We start from the raw sequence: 21,815 nt of genomic DNA, 5'->3' as shown, positions 1-21,815 counted from the left end.
ATGTACACCCACGTTTAAGGGTACACATGTCGCTGGATATGCTGTGATGTGTTGCTAAAAAATCAGCCACATTTGGGGGTTTAAATTGTGCTGGAAATATTGTGATGCTTTGCTAAAAAAATACCCATGTTTAAGGGCACATCCTGCTGAAAACACCTCGATCTCTCACTAATGAACCTCTGGTGTTGTTTGGCCTCAAACAGTGGTCTGCAGCTTGGCAGCCGCCTCGCCTGAATGTCACACCATCCACCATCCCCTCTACCTCCCAGTGACAAAGTAAGTCAGCTCATGCACATGTTGCTGCGTAACAAGAAACATGGTTGTTTAATAGTTGCTAATGGCACTCTAAACATACAGGTAGATGTAGCAGGAGCGTTCGAACCTATATCTTTAATGCTGATAACCACTACTAACACCTGTTTAATAGAGTGATAACAGTCAAACTGGTTGGCACAGAAAGATATCCTGATGCCGCTGAGAGAAACATTGTTATCATTGATTGTGCCCGCCACATAACTACACTGTTATGTTTTAGGTAATTTCACACTTGGTGAGTTTCAGATGAAGTGGTAAATGGTGAGCACTTTGCAGGTTGATGGTTATGTGAATAGTTCAGCTACATAGACCTGTTTAATCTCTTTGCTCCAAACCTCTTAAATCTAGCCCAATTATTTGTCAAAGCAATTATAATCAACCTTGTTATAACAACAATGGATAAAATGGCTATTCATAACGTGACTGGGGTCGTTCATAGAGAATTATCAAATGACTGCAGTTTCCCCGAAGTTTTTTATCTGGCTGCAACTTCCCTGTTTTAATTCACTCTAACTGCTCTCATAACATCTCTTTCGAGCAGCTGTTCTCCGTGATAAAGCTGTAAAACCCAAAGTGTGCTACCTGCTTAGCACCAAAGAGCAGACAGGTGGGTAACTTTTGAGCCACACAGTGAATTGAATCATTTTTCCTTAGTACATAGCCAACTAGCTGTTTACTAGTAAAGATGAAACAACTATAAACCAGGCGTACGTGTTCCTCGGGCTAGTCATGTATGTAAACTCGCCACTGTAAGAACAGTAGTTACATAACCATGGAAGAAAGAACCACAACTTAGCTGTGTGTGTGCATGCGTGCATGTCATTGGAGCACTTTGCTACTTAAACACATAGCAGTACGACCCTGCCTGCTAGGGAGTAGTAAAAGATTGGTGGAAGTGGTGAGCTAATGTTAGCGTCTAGCTGGTAAGGATAGTGGAGCATTTAGCCGTTTAAAGCCTAGTTCAGTCCAAAGATTCGCGACAAGATGAGTTGAAGCAATTCACTGTTTTGCAATGTTCTAAAACCTGCAGGTTCACATCAGTGCATTCTCAGAACCCACCGGCTGTATTTGGCGTCTGACTTCTGGCAGATGGCAATACAGCATATAGCGATCTATATACATATATATAGAGACTAACGTCAGTGCAACTAGATGAGACGGTGTGTCATCTCTATGCAACAACTCTCCATGCTTTTCAGGTTTATTTTGTGGCTGAATATAATTTGTAGGGATGCACCGAATATTCGGTAACCAAATATATTGTATTACATATAATGTATTTGGTGGAATAAGTGAAAAGCAAGGCTGAATAATAGCGGCATGTTTTGATAACGCAATCAAACAGCGTGCGGTGACGGACGGAGTAAAATGTCAGCAGTGTGGCGATATTTTACTCCGTCCGTCACCGCGCTTGCATTTGCGACTAAAAATAGTTTTGTGTGAGCAAAATAAATCATTCAGCACGCTGTGTGAGTACAGATTTCAACCAGCAGCAGGAACGAAATGGCGAATTCCGCCGGTTGTGGGTTGATTTTATTTTGATCCCCGCTATGTTCATCACTTACTGCNTTTTGCTGTGGTATCGTGATACTACTCAGAACCATGATACTTTCACTGGTATCGTACCGTGGGTCCCAATTTTGGTACCGTGACAACACTAATCTGGAGGGTTCATCTGCAAAAACGAATGAAAAACTAAAAAACAGCATTCGGTATTCGGCCAAGCGTTTAATATTATTCGGCTTCGGCTTCGGCCACAAATTTTCATTTCGGTGCATCCCTAATAATTTGTAGCTCCTTTAAAATATGAATGAGGATAGTGATAGTGACATACTGGCTATAGTTGCATTAGTGAAAAAAACAAAACCAAAATGGCAAAAAACAGAAACAAAACGAACATGGACTTCACTACAAACTGACTGGCTGTTGAAACAGGTGGTGTTCTTTACGTTCTAAAACTAGCTGCAGGCGATTTGACCAGCTGAGTTGCAGGTGACATCATCAGCCGGCTTGAGTCGAGCTCAGACCGGCCAGTTCACACTGCTGCAACTTTTCTCTGCAACGTTCTAAAATGGTTTTGTCTCGTCATTAATCATTGGTCTGAACTGGGCTTAGGAGCCAGGTGTTTTCATCAGGAGTTGGTGGAGACCAAAAACAGAGCTAAAAGGAAAGTAAGTAAATGACTTACATTCCCCACATGGCCAGACTTCGAATAATTGCTAATAGGCATATAGCTCGTTTTAACAATAGCATATCTTACTTTTTGTCTTGATAGGTGCATCTCCTTGGAGAAGTACGAAGTTACAAGTCAGAGGTGTAGGCTAATAGCTTTAGGACAGAATAAGGTGAAATGAGAGGGGGAAGACATCTTCATTATTTCACTAGCTCCTAGCTCGGATTTCCAGCTTGTGGTGTGTGACTGCGAGGCTCCAACCCAGCCAGGCCATTAACATAACTGACATGATGCTATACTGACTCTGCTACTAATGAAATGTCGATACAGACCGCCATCCACCCTAATCAAATGTTAATTGAGGTAGTGATGGATGGTGTCTGCGGGCTTCATCCCTATATATCGTCCTTTCTCTGTCTTTTTGTCTCTGCTGGTGTGAAAGAATGGGAAAAAGTATCAAAGCATGTAAGAGACTGTGTTGAGCTTTTAACACTTCCTCAAAACCTCTCATGCGTTTCCTACAAGTTACGTCAAAAGAAGAGTTTTAATCATTCATGCCAGTCCTTGAGAACTTGTCCCTGAAAAAGCCTGTTTTTAAACCTCTGTAAAAATATCACACAAGAAACGAAAACAGGCACAGCTCTCTTTGTGTGTGTGTGTGTGTGTTTTTCTTTTTGAGCTTCCGACTGATTTGCACCCTCCACGCTCGCTGCAGAGCACAACCCACTGTGCTTAACCTATTGCGAGACACTATTGAAGCGTAAGATGCAGAGGATAGCGCGTAAAGGTTGGCACAATCTATGTAAAAAATGGGAGACATAAAAAAATGATCAGACAAGGCTGGCAGTAAGTGCTCATGGGTGAGTAGTTCACCTCTAGATATAATCTTCATGAAAGCCCCTGGTAGGTGGCGGTGCCCTTTATGACGATAAACAGAACCACAACTATATTCATCTTCCTCCTCATGAGTGCTGCCGCATTAACTCCAGGCTCCAGGCGTAGAAATAAACTCACTTGTGTCTTTGGATAGCAAGGATAAAGATAAGTAGCAGAGCACACTGGGGTCATTAGTGGTATGGAGGAGAAACGGAAAAGGTTAGTAATTCTTGCTTGTGTTAATTGGCTATCAGCATTAATGAGATGCAGTGGCTGAATAGGAGAAGACGGGAGTTCGAGCGTCGGGGTGCAAAATGTCACGAGCAAGTTCACCTCACCTCCAAAATGGAAATGTCGCCTCACTTTTTTGTGTACACATGACTAATGGTGTGTCTGAGTGTGTGACCAAGTGTGTGTGTGCAGACACCTTTGCGTGTTTGTGTGTGTCCTCGCAGCCCGCAGTCTGTGTGCAGATGCATATCTAGTGAGAAATTAGATACTCCGTCTTGTTAACATCGACCTTTAGTCTAATTACTATAACGGCTAATTACGACCTCCCTCCCCTGTCCTCCACCAAACACACACACACACACACACACACACACACACAGACACACACACACACTTGCCATCCTTGCCACAGGGTGTAAAATAATGCATGTGTTAATGAGGAGTTACATTTGCCAACGCTGCTCATGTCGCAAACTATCGGTCACAGTATAACCACTTATCAAATGGTTATTGATCACTGTTGAAAAATGTCTCTTCAGGAAATTACCAGCACCAACGTCCCTTCGCAAAAATAGCAATTTAGTGGAGAAAATTAATCTCCTAAGGGTGCAAGCGTTCATCATTTCCATTTTCATGTCCAATGTTATTTGTATTCCACTTAGGAGACTTTTAAATGTAGTATATAACAGTTGTGTGTGTTTATCACCATATGTTTTACACATAGCTGCTCATAAGCATAAATATAGCAGCTGCTTTGGTTGCTGCAGGGGCCTCTAAACAAGTGAATTATTCATAAATGATCTGTACTACTTTTGCATTTGAATAGGGTGTCTGCAGGTCCTTAAATACTCTTAAAATGTCTTAAAGTAAGTTTTATGAATTATTGATATGTATGGTTAACATTTTTGACCGGTTAACTCTCGTCAGTCTACAGATCATTTTGCTCCCGTTCAGTTCTGCTAATAACGCCTTTCCTGACCCATCAGTGTTGCTTTGGAACATTGTGTCCACCCTCCGGTCTTCCCCAGGTCGCCCTGGTGAGTAAGTGGCTCAATTTTGAGCCACAAATCCTGCCTCTGAGAAAGTGTGCCAGGCTGTGAACCCAAACAGTGGTACTACTGTATCTGGGGTCTGTCACGTGATGCCATTTTGTGCCCAAAAAGACTTTTTCCCATAGACTCACATTGGGACTGAGTTGTCTGTAAAACAGTGGGTAATTTTTTTGAGTGTCACAGTCCCCATGAAATGACTCATTCACTATCAGGATTCAATCCATTCAGTCCGATAACATTTGGAAAGTTTAAAAGAGCTGCTAAATTCAATGATTTTAATCCCATTCAAGCTAGCGGGCGCTAAACCTGAAACTGGCCGCTCGGCTATGCTCGGCCGTCCTTGGCTGTGCTCGGCGGCCATAAGTCACTCTCGTGCGCCTGCTCTATGAGCCAATGATGCAGATGAAATTTCATACTGCAGAAATAGAGCGATTTGGACTTCCATAGGAATAATTGGAGCCCTGCCGCCAATCAGATCAGATCAGATTTCCTTACTGTCATTGTACAAACATACAACGGAAGGCAGGTGCACTCAAGGACACGGCTCATATATAAAGATAAGTAATGAATAGTAATAAAAATGAATAAAGAAATGCCTCCATTCCACTCACATTCTACACAGTTCCAGATACATAGTAGAGCCCTGCGCGGGACTGTTTTCTTCATCCCGCTCCTGCAAAACTCTGAGAATTTATGCCCGCACAATAATAGAGATGCATTGATTTTGTGTCTTCTCCCGTCCCGCAGGAGAAAACACGTCATTTTTTAAGCTATGAATTAGAAATTCATGGGGTTGTTTGTTTTGTTTCCCTGGCCTGCATGTCTTTTGACGCACTGGTCAGGAATAGCGCTCCTATTTCGTTGTTTTCAATTAGTTTTTAATGAAATAAAGGCTGTTTCATATTCTATTCTACCTTTATATAATCACACAGTGATTGAGGTTAAGGTCTCTTTTCTAAGAGAGACCTGAATAAGAAACATTAATGAGATAAAGATAAAGCCTATGCTCAATAACACCGGCATCATCACGCTTCTTTATGTAATTAACAAATAGCAACCAGAGTAGGCTGTGAGTGGCTCAAATAACACTAATAAATAACATAAAATAAACAAAGTTAACGAATGAATTTAACAAATGAATCACTTGGCCATAATATTGCTGTGGAGGAAGAGAATGTTGCTGACCGACTGCGGTCCCAATCCCGTGCGTCTCTCTTCCAAGATGCGCCCACAGACACTAAAGGCCCGCTCCGAAGGCGCACTGGATGCTGAAGATGAAACGCGTCAGCTTTGAGAGCGCTGGGAAGTAGAGGGCTCAGTGCGCCTTCAGACCTTGTTTGAGCTTCTTTTCCACATTTGTTAACTCCATCCTGTTGCTATAGGCTACATCCTGATCCCGCAGTGTGTTTTTTTAGCCGCCCGTTCCCACCCGCAGCAAAGTTCAAACCACCCGCTCCCACAAGATTTGGGTTGGGTCCCGTGGATCCCGGCAGGACCCAATCCCAATGCAGCCCTCTAATACATAGTCAACATATGCAGTTAAAATGGAATAAAAAACAAAGTGCCTATGCATATTATTATAAAAATTGCACTTAAAAAAGAACTGTAATGTGTTTTAGTGAGTTGGCTTCAGTTCAGAGTCCAGTATTGTAATAGTGTCGGTGTGTGTTTTGAAGGACCTGTAGTGTTTTTTGGAGGGCTGCAGTTATGTGATGGCATGTTATGTGTTCAGGGCAGGTAGCTGCTGGTGTATGCACAAAATGCATGCATAACCCCCCCCTTTAGCATTTTTAACTACTGTTGCTCTGTTAGCACCGTTAGCAGCGTCAGCGCAGGTGGTGATGCTATCATCGTTAACAATGCTAAAGTGATTCTGGGATCAAATGAAGCCGCTTACTCATTAGGGCGACGTGGGGGAAGACCAGAGGTGGGCCACTATGTTTCCCCAACAGAGACATCACACCACCAGGATGCCGTTACCAGAAATAATCTCTCTTGTAAATTTATACCACTTTAATCTCAGGAAATGTCATACTAAAAGATCGGCTATTAGTGGCCCTGACCATGACCTTTGTGCCCTGATTGCTTCTGCTTCCAACCTCAATGTGTCAGCGTGTCAGGGGGCGGCAGTAGCTCAGTCCACAGGGACTTGGGTTGGAAACCGAAGCATCACTATTTCAAGTTGCCATCTGTACCAAAGATGGAGTATGTACTGGTAGCTGGAGAGGTGCCAGCGTGCCCCCCTGGGAACTGCCAAAGTGTCCTTGAGCAAGGCAGCGAACCCCCAACTGCTGGCACCAATCCATGAGCAGCCCCTTCTCTTTGACATCTCTCCATTTAGTGCATGTGTAGGTCCTGTTTGTGCATGTGTGTGTATTTCAGGGCTGTGTGTGTATGACGACACAGTGGAAAAAAAGAAAGAATTTCCCCTCTGGGATTAATAAAGTATATCTTCTTCTTCTTCTTCTTCTTCTTCTTCTTCATTGATAACGAGTACTAGCCAGTCACAGAGGGAAGTGAAATCCCTAATAACACGTTGGCGGGATGGGGGTAAATATCTGAATAGCTGCAGTGTGACTATTGTCACCCAGGTGAAAGTGAAACTCCGAGGAGATCTTGAAAAGGTCATTAAATTTGAGTGTGTGAGAGCTGTAGACCTCCTGTTGCACTCTGTGCTTGGTTTGCTGTGTTACTGTGCACTACATTCCTAATGTCACTAGTGTTAGTAGTAACTCACAGCTCCGTCTTAAATGTGTAAGGGTGCATGGTGTATCATATTGCAGGGCTTTTGTCTGCTTGAGCAGGCAGCATAGGCTGATGTAGTTCCAGGCAGAGTCAGCGGGGGGCAGTGAATATCAGCATGTCACCACGACTCCTCTGTTAAGGATGAGACTGTGAGAGCATTAAATGGAAATAAAAGAGTGAATGGTGTCTCCTTTCCTCCAGCTCTGGGGTTGAATGGTGATGGCAGGTCATTTACAGTAGATTTAAATGTGACGGCCAGTTTGATGGTGAGGACTCCGCTCTCCGGGGCCCGTGGCATCGCAAATGACGGCCGTGATGAAACGACAGAGGAGCGAGTTGGGATGAATGTGGCAGCTGAGATTCCTGTGGAGTTCTGTGGAGAATGTGAGTGGATGGAGGATGTACAGCCTGGATGATCCAGGTGTTTGAGTGTGTGTGTTGTGGCTTGTTCATGTGTGTGCTTTTCTCCTGTCTGGTTTGATTTGCACAGAACTCTGACCTCCATCAATCACTGTTGAGCCTGCCAGTTTGGGTTGAATGGCCAGAACAGAGCGGTGCTAGCCCAGCTGTCTGGTACGGTAGCTGACACAGACACACACACACACACACACACACAGACACACACACACACACACACACACACATTTACAGTATATCAACACACACACACACACATGGCCTCATCGAGACCAACAGCAGACCCATAAATCAGTCCCTTTCAGTCTCCTGAAGGACAAAGAGGATAAAATAAAACCTTTCACTCATATTTTTCTCCCCACTCGTCACATTCCGTGTTGTGTAAGAAACATAAATTTGTTTACTTGTACTGGCTGATTTACAGAGCACAACATAACATCACATGAATCATTTTCATCTTTTACCCCCCCCCCCCCACGGTGGCTGCTGCAGACATCTGTGGGTACATTGTGGGGAGGTGTTAGCAGTGCAGGCTCTCTGCTGCTCAGACACTACTGAAGAAGGATTTAGTACAATGTGCACTGTTGTGGAGGCACTGTAATGGGACTGCACTGCTATGTGCCGCAGAGAACGTTAACCTTTAAATGTATTGTTCAAATCGCACTCTGGATTCTTGTGGAGGTTAAACACAAATAGATTGGATCATGTTGCCTGATATCAATATTCACTCTGACATTTTGTTCACTCTAAATGATTCCTGTCTTTATCCTAACCAATCACCAGAGACCAGTGTTGGGCAAATTACTCTCAAAATGTAATGTATTACATATTACTACTTATCTTCATTTGAAAGGAATAAGTTACATCACAATATTACTCTCTGTGTAAAGTTACTCATTACACTACTTTTGCGCTACTTTCACCAAAATGACCTCAGAAGAACTAATGTTGATTTTTAATGGATGAGGCTCATGTTGTTTCACAGTTCATTTCAAATCCAGTGCTGCAGCTCTGACCCAGCATGCATTCACACACAGTGCTTACCACTTTGTATCAAACTCTCCTGCTTATATTAATAATAGCGTGATGATATAGAACATTTAAACAGCCTAGACTTTTTAAAATAAATGAATATCCTGGGACACAGGGAGGGTCAGGCAGAGGATCAAAGTCTGATAATTATGAGATATGGATCAGTATTTGTGGCCCTATGATACGAAACACAAAAAACAAATGTTCAGGTTAGCACAACAGTCAGAATGGCGTGTGAGTCAGTTACTATGAGAAGTGCAAGTGGACTGTGTGCTGGTGTTTTTCTGCAGTTGTAGGGGATGTGAATACAAACATCCATCACAAACTAACATCATCCATGTCGATCACCGGGACGACCTCCCCGCTGCTTTCAGGCAGCCTTAGGACACAAAAGCAGAACAGGAAACGGTGTAGGTATATGAATAGAAACACACTGGACATGATAAAGCACACGATCACCACCACCCCTCTATAAGGTAGCGTATAATGAGTGACATGACAACACACAACAACCTTTGGGGGATGTTTCTTTCTGGTGGCGCACTGGTGGAAGTGGATCAGTGTGGATGGATGAAAAATGTAAAATAATAAACAGGTTATTTCAGGTGGTTACGCGTTACGTGACACTATAAATGTAAGAATCTTACCTGAAATCCTGTTGGTAACACACTATATTACTTTTTTACAACTAAAAAGTAATCTATTACTGTAACATGTTACCTCAACAGTGCTAGAGACCAACACATCCACTCATAGCCGTAGCCACGCCAGCAAACCTGTTTTGGAGCGAAGTAAAACTATGATGTCGGGCCACATTGAAAAGACATGACAATTTAGATCAGCCTTAATAGCAGAGTCTGTCTTGTCTACAGGGCTCGCCATTGTTGTTTTTACTCTTCATTGGTTTTGGCGCACTGCTTGACAACAGTTCGATTATGGTGTAAAGGCCCTGACACACCAAGCCGATGGTCAGCCGTCGACCAAAGTCGGGCCGTCGGTGAGCGTCTGTCGCCCTAGTTTTTGCGGTGTGTCCCGCACCGTCGGCACTTTGATGTCGGCGGCTTTTCGGCCGATTGAGCATGCTGAGTCGGCGGCGGAGCTTGTTGGTGAGAGAGATCACTCTGATTGGCTGTTCAGGTTTTATTTCCTCGCCCCTGTAGCGAGTGAATCTGCCTGTAGTGAAACCGGGGCTAACCGGTGCTTCCTCCTCAGACTCCACTTCACTCAGCTGCCCCATAGACCCGCTGCTTCTTCACACTTTAACCTGAATAACAAACCGGAGCTAGCTGGGAGCGGCTAGCGGAGCGTTAGCCGCAGCATGACCGGAGGGAAGTACAGCCAGTTAGCCTCCGCTAGTCTCTGACAGGCTGACAGGACGTACCACTCTCTCACTCCGCTCTCTCTCACGTAGGCGCAGAACGTACGTGCTACTTGGCCGTCGGATGTAGTCCGTGTAGTGTGTTCAAATGCAACTGACACAGGGTGACGTGAGGCGAAGCAGACGACGCAACAGTTGGCTTTCGTGGCTGCTAGTTCTTTGATGTCGGTTTGGTGTGTCCGCACCTTTAGTCCCACCCGGAAGCTGATTGGCTAATTGAGTTGTTTTTTATTTAACCAAGAAACTGCTGTTTCATGTCACAATGTGAGACGAATCACTGAACTCGAACTCTGTGTAGTGGGCGGATTCACAGGTCAGAACTCAGGCAGTAGATCACGTACGATAACAAATCTGCTTCACTGATACTTCTTTTTTTTGTCTTCTTTTCCAACATTGTTTGGCCCTCTGTTGCTGTTTTGCATTTTTATTTCTGAGGTTAATTCCATAACCTCACATTTAATTAAATAAATGTCGGTCGATTTTCAAACTCTGAAATGTAAATACAGCGTTTAGCATAATTCAATATCAGCTGTGTATGATTAACATTGATTATCTGGCTGGTGTGCACATCATTTAATCAGAAAGTGTGTTTTGATATGATTCGGGTAAATGAAACTCAAGATCAAACGAAATTAGCACATCAAATGTAGAGTTAATCTCAGTAAATAGCAGAGATACTTTTAAGAACTCATGTCGTAGGAAATGTATGTGGAGCTTTTCGGGGAACTTCAGGGTTGGATAGACTTTTCCAAAAGCACCTTTTTTTGTTTTTTATGTTTTTCCAGTCGGCTCTCTACCAGTTTCGCTAACTTTATGCTGAATTTATGCTCTTAAGTTTATTTTGCATGTCCTAATGATGCTTTTTGCTGTTGGTGTTGTGTCACTGTGAGTCAATCATCAGGATAAGGAAATCACTCTGAGGCCATGGTTCCCTGCTGGAAAACGGTGGATTGCCCCCTCTGGGTTGGGAGTGAGTCACTGCCCCAAGTGAGGGAGTTCAAATATCTCCGTCGAGGTGAAGAGGGAGCTGAGCCAGAAGGCAAAGCTCTGGGTAATGACCAAAAAAATTAGGTTGCAAATGAAATCAGTTTCCTCTGAAGGGTGTCTGGGCTCAGCCTTAGAGATAGGGTAAGGAGCTTGAACATCTGGAGGGAGCTCAGAGTAGAGCCGCTGCTCCTTCGTGTCGAAAGGGCTCAGTTGAGGTGGTTTGGGCATCTGATCAGGATCCTCCTGGGTGCCTCCCGCTGGAGTTGTTTCAGGCACGTCCCACTGGTAGGAGGCCCTGGGGCAGACCCTGAACACTCTGGAGGGATCACATATCTCATCTGGCCTGGGACCGCCTTGGGGCCCTAGGAGGAGCTGGAAGGCGTTGCTGGGGAGAGGGACATCTGGAATACTCTGCTCAGCGATTGAAAATGGATGGATGGATGGATGGAGTGTGTAAGCTCTCCTCCTGCTGACTCTGCTAGCTGGCCAGATCGAGGTTTTCAATTGTAAATATCAGTAAATGTCAGGAAAACATGGAGAGGATGGGTGCCAGCTGAACTACCATACTGCTAGCTGTTGAACAGATGTTGGATAATAAACTGGACAACCTCCATACCGCATCGTGTTCCCATGGATATCTTTTGTTTCAACAAAACTTGGCCAAAATCGTGGACAGGAAGTTCTGGTGTGACAGTGGGAATGCAAGGTGCTGTCCATTCCTTGCTATGGATTGCTGCTGTATGCTGTGTAGAGGCGGCTACAGAGTGGCTGCCTGTATTTGAAAGGAGCAACCATGTGGCTGTCTGTTTGGGCTCAGGATGTGTGAACAGAGTACGACACGTCCCTCAGTGACGTTACAGATATAGCCAATCAGAATCTGTAGCACGTTCCAGGACACTACCGTCAATGTCAGTGATGACAGTGAATCCGCTGAGTCTGTAGTGAATTAAATTAGCAAAACAACAGGAGCAACTGTACCCAAAACACAGTTCAGTCATTCCACAACCAGAAACTATGAATCACCAGAACCATCAGGAAACACGGATGATTATAAAGCAGCAGTTTAAGATGTAAGACGAAGCAAAAAGGATTGTATTTCACTGGAGTTGTACCTGTATGACTTCATGTGAGAAATAAATGATGATTGATTGATTGATTGATTGATTGATTCAAAGCTCAGCTCTGCAGAGGTTTGACACTGGTTTGTCGTCCTACAACAGCTCACTCAGAGCGCTATATCACCATGAGCATCAGCCGAATGCCTAAAATGTGATGTAAATGCAATGCAGCTTTGTTGAGATGGTAGATGTGCCCTGGGAAGAGGAAATAGTCAAATCAAGATAATTATTCAATAAAACAGCTGAGGAGGAAGCAGCTGGGGAGCAACTGAAGTTACAAAATGGAGGAAGAATAAAAAAGGAGGTTGGAGGAAGAAAGGATTCTCTTAGCTACATCCACCCAAGGCTCTTCAAAATACCTGTCTAAGGGGACACTTTAAGTATCTAAAAATAGAAAATCATCGAGCCTACGGCCCCCCTCCTCTTCCTCTCCCCCAGCCCTTCAGAGACTGTATCTCAGACAGAAATGGTAATTGGTTCTGAGAGTTTTTGCACCAGCACTTTTAAATGAATTCTTAATTTGTGAGGCAAACATTTGTGGCACCTCCCCAGAGAAAAGTCGCTCTTTGTGTCGGAGCACTGCTGCCTTAACCTAGGGCTTTGCTGGCTTTCGGCTGCCTCCAGCTGCCTCCCTGTCATCAGAGGTGAAACCTTGATACATCAGCCATTCAGCCCACAGCGCAGCCAGCCAGACAGAAGGAGAAAGGTTTCTGTTTTGGGGGGGAACGTGGTGCAGAGTATTTAGAGGCAGTTGATGCACCACATTGGGTACACAGACATTTTATAGCTTCCCTAAACTTTTGTGATATCTGGGGTTGGACCAGAGACGGCATTGGCTGGGTTAGCAATGAAGTTGAACAATGAGCAGGGGATTAAATGTGAGAACAGCTTCATAAGCTTTCATCACATGGCCACAACAGATAATGTTTAATCCTTACCATAGCCTACAGGAATGTGATGCACATTTTCCTTTATGAAGAACCAATTGATTTTGGTTTTCATTAAATTGCCAGTGAGCCTGTGAGATCAACAATATGAGATAGATATAATCACATCAGTGTACTTTTACTTAAATAATTACCCATCAACACCCACTACAATCGGCTGAGCTTAGCTGCTATGTTAGCCAGTTTATAAGCCAATCGGCTACTAGCCAGCTTACTAGTCAATGTCTAGGCCAGATCCCAGTAGATGGCTACACTGAGCTAAACACTGAGCAAAAACTGTCAGTCAAATGGACATTTAACAGGATAGATCATCCCAAAATCAAAAATCCATACTTTTCCTCCTACCTGTAGCGCCATTTGTCAGTGTGGATTGTTTTGGCGTGAGTTGCCGAGTGTTGGAGATATCTGCCTTCTCTCCAATATAATAGAACTAGATGTCACTCAGCTTGTGGTGCTCAGAGTGCCAGAAAAATACATTTGAAAAACTCAACATCAATGTCTCTCCAGAAATCATGACCCAAGTTCTCAAGTTAATCCACAGACCTTGTTGTGTAATAATTTTGCCTTCAGTCATGCTTGTTGTTGCCATGGGTAACAGTATGACGCCAGTGTCAACAAGTCAAAATATCACAAGTAGTACAATATAAATTTGTCATATGATATTAAAGATTATATTGGTATTATTGTGAACAAGATGATCCCCTGAAATGACTTGTTTTGAGTGTTGATCCATTTGGTCCAATAATATTTTGAAAGTCTAAAAGAGCTGCATGATTAAATCACTTAATCCCTATTCAAGTTAGCACAGGGCTAATATGAAAATTAGCTGCTTGACTTGCTCCCACACCACTGAGCAATAGTGTAAACAGGTCTCTTTATACTTCCATGTTCCACTCACTGTGCGTTCACACCGGGCGAGAGTGAAGCGAATTACTCGTGCGTAATGCGAGTAACGCGTGAGTTTGGACGCCGGACCGTTTTGTTAATTTGCGTTATCGCGTCAGTCGCACGAGTAGCGAGTCCGTCCATTTTCACTCGATAACAACATCTGGCCCGCCATTCTCTCCTCAACCATGGCTGAGATAACCACCATCGCTGCTTTGTACCTGCTCTGGAAGTCCCAGATGCGTCGGAGGGCCAAACGCTGTCGTTTTTGGGTTCACCCTATCCTGCAGAAGCACATCCAGCTTGGCGAGTTTCACCGCCTCCTCCAGGAACTCCGTCTGGATGATAGCCGCTTTCAGCGGTACTTCAGGCTGACTGGGGCCCAGTTTGAGGACCTGTTGGCGAGGGTTGGCGCCAGGATCTCCCGGCAGGAAACCAACTACAGGCGCTCCATTTCAGCTGCGGAGCGTCTGTCCATCTGTCTCTGGTGAGTAGCAGTTTATTGTTGTGGACGTCAGGGCGTCAAGACGTCACTGACGTCATGATGCCAGTGACGTCGGGAGAATCTCAACGCTGATTGGCTTTCGCGGCACAACATCACGCGAATTCCCCTCAAAAGTTCAATATTTTCAACTCGAGCGATGAGGCGATGGACGCGAATTGGCGCGAATTCACGTCTAATCGCGTCTTTCAGTTGACTTTGTATGTAATCTCAACGCGTGAATTTGCGCTCGGTGTGAACGCACAGTCATGGACTCCTTGATTAAACAGTTCATACAACTGCGCTCAGACAATGGGAGGACATCTTGGACGATGTTGACGGCGACGTCTTCTCTGTTAGAGCTACAAACTATTGGAACTAAGTACCAAGTGAGATCAGACAGTACAACAGCTTTGTTGGTTTTGAATTTAAGATGAAATCATGTCTAAAATCAACCCAATCATGCACCCATCACACATGAATTGGACACTTGATCTGACATTATGAAATCTTGTTTTATCTTAATGTTGTAGTTTTATTGTTGCTGTTGTTATTGTTGCAGTGACTTGATGTTGTGTTGTCTTGCTATTGTTATTGCTGAAGCCGCTGTGTCATGAAGATGTTGTGTTTTTTTTATAAAATAGTGTCTCTTAGGCGAGAAGTTTCCTGCCCAGGGACTACAGATGAAATTTAGCTTCTAGCTAACTCTGGTGCAGCTAAGTAGCTGTGCACTGTCCCTGTTAAATCAATAACATAAAATAGAAATGAATAAAAAATGGACGAGAGGCTTCTGCTCATGACAGCGTGACATGTAAACATCAATGGTGTCCTCCTATGCTAACGTTAGCTAGCTCAGAAGTGCTATATGAGCGAGCAGTAAATGCACAATGGTACCAATGCCTTTTAAAATGTGTGAACAGTACTTTGCAGTTTGTTAAACTATATAACCAACTTCCAGTTGAGCTAGTTAGCTGATAGTTAGCAGGACGGTTAGAGAGTTTTTTTTTTCCAGTAACTTTTCATTGAAGGAAATGGTGTACATTTCTAAAAACAAATTCCAGGAGAGAGTAAACCGCCTGGTTCAGAGAAAATACAAAGAAACTTGGAGTGCTTTTGTAACTGCCCAGCACTAGCATGTTCCAGGCTGGCTAGCGTATTAGCACTTAACTCGACAGTTACAGTGGTTCATTAGCTAGCCCTGTAGGTAGTTTCCCCTTGTCACCGAGCTTACAGAACCACATGCTGATATTTTGTGACAGCACACATGATGATCTTTGCAATGCCTCTTGTTGGTGTGATCAGGTCATATATTGTACTATGAGCACCTCTGACAGCGGTGAGGGATCAGGCCCACAGAGGTTGTTCAAGGGCGAAGCCTCATATATCATAACATGAGGCCTGATTACTCTGTTAGCATGATCATTGATTTTTATGTCAGTGTTACAAATGATCTAGTGGCGTGAAAATGCAATACTACAGCGAGATGTTTCCTACTGTTGCAAAATACAGTATCTGACATGATATTGTTAGTAAATTGGAAAAAATAAATTAGAAAAAATTCCAGCAACAGATGATTTGACATGACTGCAGATTCTTGAGACACCCTCATTTCTAATGTGTTTTCCATCGATGTGAAGATAAATGTTTGTATGAGGAGCATCCTGCTACACAGCAGTGGGATGTGATTGCTCCTCCCACCGCTGCTTCCTGCCTCCGCTGTGGCATCAATTGTAAACGGACACAGTTGGCGTGAGGTCTATAGATTGCAAACTGCTTCCTCTCTGACAATTAGAATTCAGAACAACACGATCTGTCTGGAAAAGCCAGGTGTCAGAGAGGCTCCCAGCAGAACCGAGCTGCCGGGAGACGGAGGGAATATCTGCAGCACTTCTCCGGTATTTCTAATAATCAATTTAGGCAAGCGTGCAGCTGAAGGAAACAACAGATTAAGGAGAATCAAAGTGCTCTTTAACCCTGCTGGCAGCTTGTCCGTCTGGATCTGTACTCATTAGTTTGCAGCACTAATACACACACGCACAGTATAGATATCCTGAGAGTGTTTCACCCTGCGCTGTATTATTCCTACAGATCTGATGGAACATCACATTTCTGAAATGTTCCTCGAATTCTCCTGCCCTCCTTTCTTATTCCCATAATTGGTGTTGGCTGAGGTAGAGGGGAAAGGTTAGAGACTGACTAGTCAAGGGTGAGAGAAGCAGTGGCAAATGCATCCACTGCATGTACTGTATTAAATATGAATATAGAAAAATAAAGCTTAATTTTAGCCTAGTACCGCCACCTGAAAGCCTCCTCGAAAAGTATTTTTTTTTACAGTGCTCCAGCAGCTCACAATCCTCAAGTGTAAACTAAATGAAAATGGGGGGTGGTAGTCTGGATTTCACGCAGCCTCATTATACCAGATACAATAGTGCCTTTTGTCAAAGTGCAAAGTTTTCTGTTTATAGATGTTTTTCTGCCAGCGAGAGATTTGATTCTGACAAAAGTGTTGCAATTAAAGATTAAAGCCCACTTTGTGATATTTTCTTCTACAGCAGATAAAAGACAAAAGCTTTTATAGAGCGGCATCTTTTCAGCGTGCCGTGCTTTGCTTTCTATTACGGATATGAATGGTAAGAATTACTGCTATTTCACGTTCAGTGGAGCCGCGGCAGAATCAAAGCCATTTACCACTTTGGTATCACTTAACTTCCCACTGTATTTCCCTTTTAAAGCCACGGGACTATTAGACCTGTCGGACTGCCCTCTTTTTTCTAACACACACACACACACCAAATTGAAAACATGTTTTTTTCAAGTTCTCATTCCACCAGACTGTTTATCTCTGGGGTATACCACAGTACAAATTCCAGCGTTACACTTTGAAAATATAAAACAATAAAGATGATCTCCGGGTGAACTGCGCTCCCCCCAGTCTCATTAGACTCCCTGTTTTGACACACACAACACAAAGCTTTGATGCGAGTTAGTAATTGTGTTTTCAGACTTTTTGGTTGAACTAGAAACAATTTATGAGGCTCTTTATGACATAAAGATTTTTAGGATCCACCTAATGGGTGAGTGTATCTAACAAAGTAACAAAGTGTCAGGCTCATTATTAGAGCTGTTTATTGCAGCAAAGCAGCAGCTTTTGATGAAACAGATTACTCAACTTAATCTTCTAAGACCTGAGCTTTTGTTTGGTGTGCTTTTCTAATTTCCCCCTGCTATTTGGAATTAGTAGGACCTAATAAGTATAAGAACTAAGCATTGTCTTTGAACATTAGGTAGTTTGGGGAAAAGTATGTTCTTGTGTGGGGATGGTGGGTTTATTTTCAATAGTCTCAAGTTTATAATGAAGTATAAAGCTGTTTAATATCTGAACTAGGGATGGGTCACAATTTTCGAATTTCGAATAGTCGTTTTATTTTTGAAAAATCAATTTTTTAATGCGACTATTACTATTTGCCGTTTAATTTTCCCCCTTTATTTGACATGCAATTCAGCTCCTAACCGCACGAGGGCAGTATAGGATTGCTACAGCGGTGTGAGATGGGCTACCAGCTAGTTTGATGCTCTTCTACAAACAGGAGAAACATACAGAGACTACTACTCCGCGAGGAATATCCGCAGTCATTCGGGCTTTCACAGTCGGGCGCACTTCCGCGTTGTAGTTTCCTGTAAAAATGTCCACGATTATTCGAAAAATTGTCGAATAGTTGCCACGATTTTCGAATAGTGTTTTTGCTTGTGCTGCCCATCCCTAGGCTGAACATTGTGCAAAAACAAAATCGCAAACAACGCAACATTTGCTCAGTGTTTTGTAACTCCAGGGTTAAGCCCAGTTCAGACCAATGATTCAAGACAAGACAAAACCATTTGAAAACGTTGCAGAGAAAAGTTTCAGCGGTGTGAACTGGCCGGTCTGAGCTCGACTCAAGCTGGCTGATGGTGCCACCTGCAACTCAGCAGGTCAAATCGCTGGCATCTGGTTTTAGAATGTTAGGCTGGTCTCCTGTTTCTACAGCCAATCAGCTTGTAGACAAGTTCACTGGTCCATCCCATCTGAGCCCTGTTTCTGTTCTCACGGTGTGTTGGTGTCGGACGATTTGTTTGTTTTTCACCATTTCATCACTACTACAAATGCAGCTGTAGCCAGTATCTCACTATCACTGTCCTCATTCATATTTCAAGAAGCTACAAATTATATTCAGCCACAAAATAAACCTGAAAAGCTGCAAATCAGAACAGAAGTACAGAGAGTTTTTGCATAGAGATGATATGCCGCCTCCTCTAGTTGCATTGGTGTGAACCAGCAGGTTCTTAGAATGCTGCAGAACAGCACATCACGAGTAGCTGCTTGTCTCAGAGTGTCTTGTCACAAATCTTTGGTCTGAACTGAGCATTAGGGTCACTATTCAAGTGTAGAGCTGCTCAAAACTATTCATTTTAATGCATTAACATGGCTGTACAAAAACAAAGTTGCAAATATTACAACATATCGAAAAAGTCGTGATTTGTTCAGTTTTTAAATCTGTATGAATTTTCCTTGCTCTGTATTCCAGTCTACGAACGTCCTTTTTGTCTTTAGGAACAGTCTGTCACACCACATTGGCCTCTGTGAAATACTGTGATAATACAATAATATAGTCCCATTGTCCTCAAACAAGTACTTGCTAATGATTTTAGCTTGTTATTTATGGTAAAATTGGTCAACTTTGTTGCCATATGGAACTACAAATGTCTATTCATAAACCATAAAATGTGATCAGGTTTTGGACCTTGTCCACTTTTGTGTCGGGATCAGCTGCAGACTGACTTGGTAGAGCTGGCTGCCATCTTGTTTTTACATGGATTATTGTCTTGTACTTTTGCTACATCTAGATGGCACGTAAAAATGACCTTAAATGGGGAAAATGAAGTCTATCCCAAAATGAAATCTATCCCTCTGAGACCCGAACTTTTGTTTGGTTTGCATTTTTAATTTCTCCTAGCTATTTGGGATCAGTAGGACCTGATAAATTTTAAAAAACTAAGCATTTTCAACGATGATTAAGTCCCAAAGACCTTAAACGAGACAACAATAAACTCCCAATGTCTTCAAACAAGTCCTTCCAAATTAACAGCGTCTCTTGTTACTGTTGCTGAAATTAGTCAAATTTGTTGCCATACTCGTACTCGTACTCGTACTCATACTCGTCGTCCTCTGCTTATCCGGGTCCGGGTCGCGGGGGCAGCAGCCTCAGCAAAGAAGCCCAGACAGTCCTCTCCCCAGCTACTTCCATCAGCTCTTCCGAGGGAACCCCGAGGCGTTCCCAGGCCATCCGGGCGATGTAATCCCTCCAGCGTGTCCTGGGGCGGCCCCAAGGTCTCCTCCCGGTTGGACATGTCTCAAACACCTCCCAAGGGAGGCGTCTGGAAGGCATCCTTACTAGATGCCCGAACCACCTCAACTGGCTCCTCTCGATGTGGAGGAGCAGCGGCTCTACTCCGAGTCCCTCCCGGATGTCTGAGCTCCTCACCCTATCTCTAAAGCTGAGCCCAGCCACCCTGCGGAGGAAACTCATTTCGGCCACTTGTACTCGCGATCTCGTTCTTTCGGTCACTACCCAGAGCTCATGACCATAGGTGAGGGTTGGAACGTAGATCGATGGGTAAATCGAGAGCTTAGCTTTCTGGCTAAGCTCCCTCTTCACCACAACGGAGCAGTTAGGCACCTGTATCACTGCTGACGCCGCCCCAATCTGCCTGTCAATCTCCCGCTCCATCCTACCCTCACTCGTGAACAAGATCCCAAGATACTTAAACTCCTCCAAACTGCAAACATTATTAATCATATGTGAATAATAACATGTGATCAGGTTTGTCCACTGTTGTGTCGGGATCAGTTGCAGACTGACTTGGCAGAGATGGCTGTTTTTACATGGATTAGTGTTTTGTGCTCTTTCTACCAGTAGATGGCACAAAAAGTGTCCATGAACAAGGACAAGAAGTCTGAGTTAAGTAGAATGAAGTATAAGGTCAAGTAAACCCAAAATGTGATGTCATCATATGAGGACACAGGGTTGCATGATTTAACATTAAAGATGTTTCATTGTAACTACATAAAATGCAAATGCTCTTCAAAACCATGCTAAAAGAACATTCACTCTGGCACTCTGACGCCCTTCGTAAAAATAACTCTTTTCTTTGCAAGTGCCCAAGCACTTTGTCTTTGTACTGCTCAGAACATCTCTGCCTTGGAACAGGATTTTTCTTCAGTTTTTCAATGACTGCTTACTGCTCGTCTTTAGAACTCTTGTGTTGGCCATTTTTCAAAAACAAAATATAATTCACAGGGTAACATTCAGCATTTATTTCTCAACTGAGAAATTCACAGCAGAACTCTGTGGCTACAAATACAATATATGTTATTTCTTATTTTTTATACAGTATTATACAGTTTGCCCTCATTATACACTGTATATATATTTCAATCAGGACACTCGTTCTGAGAGAAAATAATATTTATTTACATGTGCACATAAGTATGAGAAATGTGAAATGACTTTGGTGATTAGAGCCCATCATTTAGTTGAACTTCATATATATTCTGTATTTCTTTATTCTGAATGATAATAATAATAATGATGATAATAATAATAATATACATAAATACAGTGCATAAAGCCTACCTGTCCTCCTTGTGTTCACTTTCAGAGACAGATCAGCAACCCTCTTGGTTTCTTGTAACATCCTGTCACAAGGTGCGTGCCTTAACATACTCTTACTACAGAGCTGTTTCCCACTTTTGAATGTTATCACTCTATTAAACAGGTGTTAGAGGTGCTTATCAGCATTATAGTTATACTGTAGCTTTGAAGGCTTCTGCTACACCGAGTAGTATGTTAACAACGTGGTTATCACCTTATTTAACGGCAGTTGGCAAAACTTTGCACGTCTTTACGTTTAAACACAGCCGACAGATACCTTTCCCTTCTTCTGTAGATATTCAGTCTGATAAATACAGAAAGGTTGATCATGTCAGTGCAGGGCTACCCAGAGCTTTACTCCTGTCCCACAGACGATAGGCCTACACACTTATAAAGATGCAGACGCCACCTGCCACCAGGCTCTTGAAAGCTGGCACAGAAAAGGCACAGGAGTAGCACCCAGCACCTGACCTTGTGTTTTCCAGACGG

General features: G+C 43.3%; 2 long non-coding RNA genes across 2 annotated transcripts in view; one reads left to right on the top strand and one right to left on the bottom strand.

Moving 5' to 3' along the window:
• Window positions 1-21,815, bottom strand: part of LOC126398334 (uncharacterized) — a 672,738-nt gene that overhangs the window by 327,648 nt on the left and 323,275 nt on the right. The window lies entirely within an intron of this gene.
• Window positions 1-21,815, top strand: part of LOC126398333 (uncharacterized) — a 157,936-nt gene that overhangs the window by 66,390 nt on the left and 69,731 nt on the right. The window lies entirely within an intron of this gene.

This window comes from Epinephelus moara, chromosome 12 (genome assembly GCF_006386435.1).
Source record: "Epinephelus moara isolate mb chromosome 12, YSFRI_EMoa_1.0, whole genome shotgun sequence".
NCBI lineage: Eukaryota > Metazoa > Chordata > Actinopteri > Perciformes > Serranidae > Epinephelus > Epinephelus moara.
The sequence above is the reverse complement of the archived record's forward strand: the minus strand, read 5'-3'. Positions and strand labels throughout refer to the sequence as shown.